General features: G+C 36.6%; 1 long non-coding RNA gene across 1 annotated transcript; it reads left to right on the top strand.

Annotated features, from left to right (window-relative positions):
• The first annotated feature begins 1,489 nt into the window (after nucleotides 1–1,489).
• Nucleotides 1,490–8,510, top strand: LOC113348105. Its single transcript, XR_003359497.1, has 3 exons — nucleotides 1,490–1,806; nucleotides 6,075–6,245; nucleotides 6,943–8,510. It is a non-coding gene; the product is annotated as an uncharacterized LOC113348105 (long non-coding RNA).
• The last annotated feature ends 3,168 nt before the right edge of the window (nucleotides 8,511–11,678 follow it).

Below are 11,678 nucleotides of genomic sequence, written 5' to 3'. Positions count from 1 at the left end.
TTGATAATAATTAATAATAAATTTTAAAAAATCACTTGATGTTTGTAATCCCCAAAGACATAAATAGTAGACATAATAAATTTTGTAACTTTCAATTTAATTTAAGGAATTTAATGAGAAGAGGTTACAAACCACATGACAGTCAGATGTCTTTAGCTGGGATGAGACTGGGACGATCAGATCATCCGTTTGTCTCTCAAAATTTTATCCGACCATCTGTGGCTCAAAACCTTCTCTATGTTGTATTATAGAAGAATATTGATTTAGTTTTTTTTTTTTTTTTTATGTGAAAGATGCAAGATGAAGAGGTTATTTATAAGAGCGTTATCCTTATTATAGCTACTGCATGGGAATATTTTTTAACCCAAAAGTAGATAAAGGATTTATGATATTGCTGAGTTTTAGGATTATTTTGTTTCTGGAAGGCATTCAACCTTTATGGAAGCTTCTCGTGGCTAGAATTACGACAAGAATTGCTGACACTAAAATAACGCCAATAATTACTGAAACGGCTGTAACCGTTTGACTGCTGTTGGAAGATGAAACTTTTCAAATTCTTGTTTTTCGAAGGAGGAAATGAATATTGATGATTGAGCTTCAACGGCGATGAAAAACTTTCTTCATGATTATGACCAAATTGATAAGAAACAACTTTACGCAACCCAAACGGAGCCATTGTGGATGTGATGGAGAGCACAACTGCTAGTAGGCCTGTCAATATATGTCTGATATGCGGAATCCGTTTCCGAGTATTCGAGATCCTATAGGATTTTATCTGTTTTATCGGATATCGTGTCGGATATTCTATCAGCTATTTCTTCTTTAATATATCGGAATAGGATTAGGCATCATCCGAATTTTAATATCCGATAGAACATGGATTTATTTGTGATTTACCCTACCATATTTGTGATTTATTTGTAATTTACCCTAATATCCGATATCCGATAAAAATATGAAATGTTTGAGAAATTGCACTTAAATTTCAATTATGAACATTTTTTTCCCCAATTATGAACATGTTTTAAAGGGTTTTTAACATTTTTTGTCAGAACCAGATATTATCGGATAAATATCCGATATCCAATAGCTTAGCCTATTGAAATCAATATCTGATTTTTGATATCCTATAGGATATTATCGGATATCGAATATCCGAAGCGCTTAACCTATCGGATACGGATTTCTAAATATCTGATGAATATTCATCGATTGACACCCCTACTACTAGAGAGTGCACAAGTATTGGACCACTGCTAGCATATATAAACGCGTGCTGCGGAGAATCCACCGCTGGAATAAACATCACTGCTTATACTTGCAAGTGACTAATAAACATGAATGTTGTAACGAAGGGATTAGTTTATCCACAAGGCAAAGAGGAAATAAAAAGAATTAGTAAAAAGGAAGAAGTAAAAAAGATAGAGAGGATAAATCAAACCCAAAACATAGGCGCAACAGTATTGTCAACTAGCCAAAATCATTAGTTCCGTTGTAGTCAAATTCATATATGTTTCACGATACTTAGACCGAGTATTATGTGAAGAAATGAAGGAACATTATTCAGCAATTTTTCCAGATTTACCTGAAAGTCACGAACTACCCCTTAACAATTTCATAGTAGCCAATATCGTTACTCTTTCTCTCTTTTTTCCCTTCATCTTCAACCCAGAGAACCTAGGTTGACTTTCTCTGACGGCTGGTTTCCAATCCGAAAGATCAAAATTAACATTCCTAGATTGAGTTTCCTCTTGAATCTGATCTGGAAAAAAGAGAGAAGACGGGCTGTTCAGGTTTCTTTGTCAGGTAATACTTCAAAATCCGTATTTTCAATTTAGGTTCTGATGACGTTTTGTTTTGTTTGTTATGAACTTGGGTAATTTTCAGGATGTACTTTTTTGCAGTGACATGTTTTTCTTATTAAACCTTTTCTTTCCGATTACTCTTTATGGTGATGGGTTTGGGATTATTAAGCCTGAATATGTGATTGTTTTTTGATCCTTTGGTGCGAGACGCCCAAGTACCACGGGAATTAGAATCATAAATCAGTTCTTGTTTTACATTGTCAGCACATTCGTAGGGGTCACTCTTAGTGCTTGAATCTTTTTTTTTTTCCCTAAAATTGAAATTTGTATTTGTTATTCTGAAATTATTTTTTTCTTTGTTATTTAATGTTTTCAATGTATTTCAAGGGAGTTCCCGAATCCCCTGTTAGTCTGGTGAGAGTTTGGAAAAACATATTAAAATCCCTGATAGTCGTGGGAGAGTGTCTCAAAGTCCCTAAAAAAATCCTTGTTAGTTGTTGGGGACTTTAAGAAATAGCTTTGAAATATCTGTAATTGGAAAACCTTTAGATTTCTAGGTGGTTTAGAACATATTTTAGGCTTGGTTCTCTTCAATAAATGAGAGATTTTGGGAGGGAGCTTGGTTAGAAATAAAAACGTGAAGGGAACAAACCAAAAACGCTTCTTCACCTTCAGTTATGCTTTCACTCTTTTTGCAAGACCTATATGTGCCATAACTTTTCACGTGAGTATATAGTATCTTGATTAATTTGATTGTATAGGTCTTTGCAGCATGTTTGATTATCTAATCACACCTCCCAAGTAGATTTCGATCGCTAAGTTTTAGAAGCAAGTTGCCCACAAAATGAGTGCTGAATCTCTACAGGACATTTGATTTAAACAGATAATTGGTGCATCTGCATTGTTTTAGTCCATTAAAAATTGAAAACGTGGTTTGACCTATTAGTCTAATGGAAACTCTTCATTCTGATCTCGCTCCACTTGAAATGCCTTGAGTTTTGATGAGTTCGCAAGAGTTAGCTACTCCTCATACTTTGATTAAATAGAATAATGCTAGAGTTTAATTTTAATATACTAATTGCTAAGATGCATAATAATGTAGTTTGTACCTATGAGGCAAATTAGGCAATTCTGCCGCAAAATCAGTTTGCAGTGCGAACTTTAGCTTACATGAGCAGTATCCTTGTGCATATATCATGTGAGCTTTCTTAGCAAATTATCTATGAACCTTTTGCATAGGCCTAATATTTCATATCTGAATTAAAACATGAAACATAAACATAATCTTGTTATCACCACTCTCCTACTAGCTCTTGAAGATTATTGTTGTGTATGGCTAATGCTTTTCAAACTTAGTAAGATGTCATTGAGTATCTTTAATGTCAGTAACTTGTGTAAGCTGTAGAGCTAAGCCGCTTATTAGTTGCGGGCAAAATGGCTTGGAGTGTCACTAGTAACTTGTTATTACATTTAAAATAAAAACTTGTAGTTCCAAGACAAAATGTAAGACTGTTGTTAGAAATTTTATGGAAAAATAGGTTTCCTATATTTAAGACAAAATGTAAGACTGATACACCTTGCACCTCTTTTATGTGGATCATCCAAAGCACACTTTTTCAAACCAATAGAAACTACTATTGCTCCGAGACGGATTTTAGTTTACCACACTTACACCTCGTTTGGTTGGAAGAATTGGATTTCTGGGAATCCAATTATGGGGTAATCCAATTCCTGGAATTGAATTGAAATCCAAAAAATTAGAGTTTGGTTGAGATAATTCAATTATTTTTGTTTTTATCTCAGAATCCAATTTCATTGCACTACTAAACCAATGCAATGGAGTATTTTGGAGGGAATTGGATCCCTAGGAATCAAAATTCTCAATTACATAGAGTTGATTTGGGTTTTTTGGTTTAAGGAATTTGTCACATTCCCCCGGAATTAGATTACCAAGAATCCAATTCCTTGAACCAAACATGCTGTTAGGGATACATAGATCCATCCACATCAACCATTTCGGTCTTATCCGCCATTATTAATTTGCATCCATCTGTACTTGCTGATGCACAGGTAGGTTATGGTTAAGTCATAAGTGTCTTTGAAATCCGCCAATCGACGGGTAGGTTATGGTTGAAAGAATCTGTTAAGCTAATAAAACATCTTGAAAATAATTTTTTGTACTTAAGAGTAATGGAATGTGTAGTTTTCTGACTGTAGAAATGGCTTACATATCTTAAATGCGGCGTGCAGGTCTCTATAGTCCAAGGCTAGCCTACTATTTGACTTGAGTGTGCAGCTAGCATCAAAAGTTTTGTTGCTTAACCAAGTAGGAGAATTTAGATTTTTGTGGTTTGCGCAACAAATCCCCATTGGTTTAAGTTTATTCTTGTTTAGTTGCAGATATTTTGTTGTAATCTGAGTTATGGTGTGTTTATGGTTTTAATCATGCTTTAAAGACTAAACATGAGCCTAATGCTAAATAAGGCTCAAGCTAGCATGACCTGTCCCTTGTCCTTTGAGGTGTCCAATGTAGCCATGAAGTGTCCTCTATCTCATGATGGAAAAGTTGGAGTGACATGTGCCAAGTATGACTATGACTCATTTCTAGCCTCATGTTTTTTTAAGAAAAATCTGCCTTTAATCCATCGTCAAATAATGTGAAGAAATAGAAGTTGATAGCAAGTCATGAAGGTGAGTTGTGTTTTCTATTCCCTTCTACTCAACATATATATGAAATATATGTAATATTCTGACTATGTATGGTGTTGTTTTCGAGAGTTGTTGAGCACGTTATACTTGGTTCAAGTTTGATTTCGGTAAATAGTTGTGTCAGTACAATGTTTAGGTCTTAACTGTGGTGTTTATGGAGCTGAAATTCCAAGTTAGAACTTAGATAATAAAGTGTGTTGGAAATTAAACATGTTAAAATTGTTTATTGGATAGCAGGAGATTCAAGTGAACAAATAAAACTTATGCCAAATTTTGGGCAAAATAAAGGCAAATATTGAAGTGGTTACATCTGGCCTACCCGTCCTAGTAAAATGACGGGTAGGGTGGAAATCTATCAGCCGTAATGGCGTATAGGATATGGATAGTTGTAGTGATTTTCCATATCCGCGTCGCCGGGTAGGGTGGTGGATGAGGCTATAAGCGACCCACCTTACCCAATGTTCAGCTGCACACTCATTGTTAGGTTTGGGCAAGTGTTCTTATATGTTCTTCATTTTTTTAGAGTTCATTTTTTAGAGGTATAGTTTGGCAACCCTTGGGCTTTTAGATTTGTTTCTGTATGTCCCTTGGCCAATCTTTTCCTTACTTGTGTAATTTAATAGAGACTTCTGTCTATGGGCTTTCGTAATAATCTTACACTTGGCCTGTATCTGTATTATATTGGTGTTTTGCTTAAAGATCAGTGTGGTCATGATGCTGTACTCTAACCAAATGCCGAGTGTTTCATTATTTTGTCACTTGGACTTTGACTAGGCTTAAAAGTAGACTTCATCTTTTTGCAGCATAAGAATGGACGTGAATATTTGCAGCTCATGATCGCACCCTAGTACCAAGTAGCGGAGACACATTACTTTTGAAACACTAAAATAGAGAAAGATGTAGGACTGTTATCTAGCCTATCCTCATTGTACAAATTAAACCTGTTTCCTTATAATAGAAGCAAAGCTCTTACTCTGATTGCTAGTGCACTCATGACAACCACGTTGATAAATGTTTAGGTGACAACACGAATATTAACTAGTAAATGTTCAATTTTGGTCGAGATTTTATAAGTTTTGCTACTACTAGTCTAGAATAATTGTTTCAGGGTTAGATTTTTCGAAGAGGATATCCGTAGGATTTTGGGAGAAGGAACTGAGGGAAGTCGTAAGTCGATTACCTCATTAGCAGGCATTAAAACATAGTAGTTGAAAGCTGGGTTTCGTTTCCCTTCAGAACTTTTCATGATTTGTCTCTAACAGCTAACACGCCGAACCATATAAAAGATCAACCTTGCTATCCCATTTGTAAAGAGAGGATTAGGTCTGTAACTATCCCAACTTTGTAGCTTTGAGTTGTTTAAGACACTGATGTCCAAGTGATGGAAACAACCGCCAGAGATACATTTGAATATACCCAAACTGTATTAGACGGCCAAACTGATTTCAAAGGAAAATCTAACCTTGAAAAACTTGCTCTGAATCAATATGGATTTATTTTTGGAAGCCTCATGAAATTTGTTTTACAGGTTTTTGTTCTGATTGGTTTTTTTTTTTACAGGCTTTTACACTGCCTGCATCTTAAGGGCTTTAATCTCTCTCGATCGATCAATCGATATAAAAATATATAGCAAGGGACCGAGAAGGTTGTAGCTTGACGTCTTTGTTGACATTCTCATCTGACTATATTAATCTTTCCAAGCCCAACAAAATAAGGAGAAAAAGATGGCAGGTATGATCTTAGTCAAATCAATTGATGATTTAACATAATGTACCAAGATGATGAACGATAATTATTTAGTAACTTTGAGAAAGAGAAATTCGAATTATTGTTTTTTTTTATATATAAACTTAATAATAATCTTGGTATGACTAACTAATAATTTACACAGAATGGTTTTTATATTATAAATTTCCTCATAAATCGTCTGACGTAGAATATTATGTTGATCGATAAGAAGACTCCACGTTTATAAGCTTGCAAGATGACATGTGAACCTATGATGACACCTATTGATAATATGTCCCACGCACGTGTTAGACTTTGTGATGTAACACTTCGAACTACCCAGGTCTCCAGTCGGTCAGTTGCACCGGCATAAGTTTTCTATTTATTGATTAATTTAATTCATCTCGCGGTCTGATTCCCTTCTTTTTTTCAACCAAAAGGAGCCAAACTTGTTCGATTTCCAAACTAGATGGTTTCCTTTTTCTAGTTCGACTTTGTTTCCTAGTTTATATGATTTTCTTTTCTTAGTCTCAGTGTTGCTTTAGGAATTCTTGAAGCCTATATAAATAACAAGTTCTAGCATTGTAGAAAAACACATCCACCACAGATTCTCTTGAAACTAGATTTTCTTGGTCACCCAAGCACTGGAAATTGTCTCGATTATTCATCTAACTTTTTGGTTTTTGATTTGCGTGATTAGTAAAAGGATCTATGGAGTCTCTTCCCTCTGATATCCTTCTAGATATCACTTCTCGGGTTCCAGCCGAATCTAGATATCACTTCTCGGGTTCCAGCCGAATCTGTATTGGAGTGCAAATTAGTTTGTAAAACGTTGGGAACTCTCATCCGTGACAGCAGAAGCAACCTTGCCATTATGCACCTCAGGCGCCAGCTTAACCATATGTATGACAGTGACGATGTCAATGATAATATAGTTGCTGCTAAAGTGGAGCCGTGTCTCTTTTTTGCTTGTCGCATTGACGATCCCGATTAATTCAGAAGTTTACTTTTCCATGGAGGACAATTAAGTGATAGGATCAGCGTTGATTGGAAATACATTTACCATCAAAATCTGAAAAGGATCTATCATCCTCCTTTGCACACTGACCGTTTAACTGAGCACTTAGTTGGCTCCTGCAATGGCTTGGTTTGTGCATTTCAACACCAGCATTTAGTTATAGATCCCATCTATATTTGTAATCCCCTTACCAGAGAATATGTTCATCTTCCTGCACTAGTCGTAAGCAAAGAAGGCGTTAATCCTAATCGCATAGTGGGAGGAGATGTTAACATGTTTAATGATACAGCATGTGGATTTGGGTATGTTAGGTCAACCAATGAGTACAAGGTTGTTAGAATCTATTACCTCGGCAGCACGGAGGGAAATGTTGAGGTATATACACTTGGCAGTGGTTATGGGTGGAGAGCGGTAGGCAAAGTTTCTTATCAACTTTTGGGGTTGTCAAGCGCGGGTAAGGGTACCTACGCAAACGATGCTATTTATTGGCTTTCGTATAACAATGTTGTGGCCTTTGACTTGGCTGATGAGGAGTTTCGGTTGCTGTCCGTCCCTCCTTGTATGCTAAACCGTAAGCCTGGAGATAGATGTGGACTTGTAACACTGGGAAGGCATTTGTGTGTTTACATGGATAAGAAGTTACGTATGGAAATCTGGTCCATGAAGAGAAGTAGCGACTCTAAGGAGACCTGGTCTATGGAGTTCTAAGGCCCTAGTCAAAGTAGTTTCCGGCCGATATTACTTACAAAGAAGGGAGAAATCATATTCTTATATATGCTAGATCTGTGTTATATTCTTATGACACGAAAACAACATTATTGAAGAAGATTTCCAACAAAGCATCAACGGATCATTTTGAAGCTGTCGAACCAATTGCTCACGTAAATACCTTTGTATCATTGGAAGCCATGGGAGAAAATTCAAAGAGATACACAGTTCGCAGTCCATGGGACGATGTTATTGATGGGTTAGACCGCGTTGCAGTTGCTGAGGAAATTGATACAACGCGTTGCAGACTCAGGTGATCAGCAATATCATAATGACGTCTCCTCCCAACTGTGACTTACGATCAATAATATGACTTATGATCAATAATATTGATAGACAGTATAATCACATGAAGATTGGAAATTGAAAACAATAGATGAATGAAATCGAAAGTTAGGGATTAAGGTGATGTTCTGAGATGAATCGAGATCTTTCTGTTTGTTATTTCCGAAAGATGTATGAATGGTTTTTTTTTTTAATTAGGTATTATGATTGAGAAGATGGATCTGAGATGTGTTCTGAGATGGAGATAGGGTTTGTAATTGTTTCAATCAAGTAGAACATGAAGAAAAGTTGATTTGAGATTTAGAAAATACAGGGAATAATAATAAAGTTTATTTGAGCTGGGATGATGAACAACGAAGAAGAAGAAGAAGAAGAAGAAGATGATGCTGTTATGAGTGCATAACATGTCATGCAGTCGAAAAAAATGGATGCATAACACATTATCCGGCTGTTGATGGTGGATTTTCAGCAAATGGTGAAACCGTAAAATCATGAGGCGTGTTTTTGACACGGCTTTCAGGCATGCAACGATTCATATTTTACGAAGCCTTGATGAATATGTTGTCGAAAAGCCCCACTGGCTGAGCGATTCGACTCCAAGCATTTCATCATGACCTCTATGCAGATTAACAGTTTCATGACTGCAGGAGAGAGACCCACCTCCACATAGAAGAACGATTTGGGCGGTTCTCCGTAGATTGAGAGCAAGAAAGCCTTCAGGACGTCTGTGACACTCACTGTTCCCTGACTATGCGGAGAGACCGTGTATAGATTCAGGCGGCTCTCCGTAGATTGAGAGCACTAACGCCTTCAGGTCGTAAACAACGTGACTCCCTGACTGTGCACCATTCATAATGGATGTGACGCCTTAACTGGCTAATATTCTTTCTGCAATAGATCAATTCTGTCGTGACATTCACCATTGAATTCCCAGAATAATCTGTTATTGCTCCTATTCCATGGTCGAATCCACGACCTGATCCCATGGAATGGCAATAAACATTGCTCTGATTCCTTGGTCGAATCCACCACCTGATCCCATGGAATGGCAATAAACATTGCTCGGATTACATGATCAAATCCACGACTTGATCTCATAGAATGGCAATAAACAACTATATTATCTCGTTACTCCGATTTCATGATCGAATCCACGACTGATCTCATGGAATGGTAATAGATAATTTTATTACTCCGATTTTATGGTCGAATCCACGATCCCATGGAATGGTAATGCCTGTTTTATTATTCCGATTTCATGGCCGAATCCACAACTGATCTTATGAATTGATAATAAATCACTACTCATTTTTATTACTCTGTTTCATGAATTATTCTCCACTGAATTTCATGAATTAGTAATAAATACCCAACAATCGGGCATCTGGACCATCGCTGAGTAAGCCCCACAGAAATGGTGCAAGTGTACTCGACATTGATGCACGACTGAGCACCCGGATGCACAAACGAGTGTCCAAAAACATGGACAGATGAGGAATCCTCTGCAAAACAGGAGAAAACGACAAATAATAATAAAATAATAAGAGGCGCTCAGGGGTCGGGCCCAAAATAAGTACAAATCGAGTTTTTTGATTTTGGGCAGGTCTCTGCACCTATTAATCCACAGTGGATCAATTTCTTAGTTTCTTAAGCGTAATTTCGACCAATGGGGTCTAATATACTGCGCAGGGAGCAAAACCCTAATTTTCCAAATTAGTCAGGTTCATGAGTTTTTTGTGAGTTATCACAAAAATTAATTGGATTTTGTGTGCTGCCACAAAATTCCCTATTTACAGAGTGCGGTGTGCTTTCTGTCTGAGCGTTTTGTGCAATGGCCTTAACTTTGGTACTTGGAAATTCGTGCTACTCTGCTGCGAGTGAACACAAATCCGTCATGCCATACCGATATTAAGGGTTCTGCCGGGGAACATAGCATAGGAAAAGTACTCAGTGAATCTTATATTAATAAGTAATATAGGCAAGGCACCGAAATTTGCAGAGCATCTGGGATGGTTGCTACATGCGCTAGTCTGGATAAATTTCATGTAAATATATTGAACGTCTCAATAAATATGCCAGTGGAGAGGTTGAAACTCATGGCTCTGTTTCCTATAAGTGGAGTTATTTTCCTTCTTGGCTACTGGATTATTATTTTTCACCTTATCAGCTGTTAGATTGTTATCTTAATTAGTTAACTCATTTTTCAGGGCTTCTTTTGTCTGCTCAGAAAGTTTGCTGTTGTCAGCTGACTTTTTGAAGCTCTTCTTACGAGGACCAGCAATAGAGAGATATGCATACTCTGTAGTTTCGCAAAGTTTCCTTTCCTCTTCTTGCACAGAATAAGCAATCAATTCATTTATATCCCACTTTCTTTCAGCCATATTGTAAGCAATCTTGAAAACCTCAAACTGTTTCGGGAGTGAATTAACAACATGTTGAACTAGATATTCATCAGTAAGATTCATGTCCAGACCTCTCAACTTGTAGATTAAATATGCCATATGAAGAACATGATCTCGAACATTACCGTCCCCGCTATACCTCATTGAAGACAACTGACCCATGTATCTGCCAACCATAGAATTTGCAGAACTTGTGAACTGTGATTTAATAACCTCCATAAGTTCTTTAGTTGTATCTGTAACAAGGATACGACCTTGTATAGCAGCAGGAATATCACCACGCATAATAAGAAGACTCATTCTATTTTCCTTTTCCCATTTGAGATAATCCCGCTTCTCACTTTTCTTGGAATTATCAGAAATTGTTTCTGGTTTAGGTTCTCCCAAAGTGATATCATAATCTAAATAACCCAAGGCTATTTCAACTTGCGACTACCATCTTGTGTAATTTGTGCCATTCAACAGTTCAATACCAGCTATAAACCCTTGAACTTGAACAAGATTCATGGTTGTAACTGTCATACCACTTAAAACTTTATTCTTTTTCACATGAATGATATATTAAACGTTGCAATACAAATCATTTAAACTTTATGAAATTATTATGCATACATCATTAACACATGTGATAGCATACAGGTATAACAAACAGAACATACTTATTTTAGATTCGATATGCCACAGCTTCACCTTTGGGGGGAAATTACGATATATCGAAGCCTTTAACTAATAGAAAAGATAATCAGCTCATATTTGGTATATAATAATCCCTTTTCACCTTTGGGTTCGAAGAATTATCATCTACCACACACAAGCAGATCATTTTTCTCCATTCAAGATGTCATAAGTATGATTCACCTTTGGGTACAGTCATACTAGTGACCTCCAGAACGCAACTTCATGCAGTTCCTTAACACAAAACATGCACTTCATTTTCCTTTCGAGTATCACTTTGGCAATACT

This window comes from Papaver somniferum, chromosome 2 (assembly GCF_003573695.1).
Source record: "Papaver somniferum cultivar HN1 chromosome 2, ASM357369v1, whole genome shotgun sequence".
NCBI lineage: Eukaryota > Viridiplantae > Streptophyta > Magnoliopsida > Ranunculales > Papaveraceae > Papaver > Papaver somniferum.
Note: the sequence above shows the minus strand (reverse complement) of the source record. Positions and strands in the feature narration are given on the sequence as shown.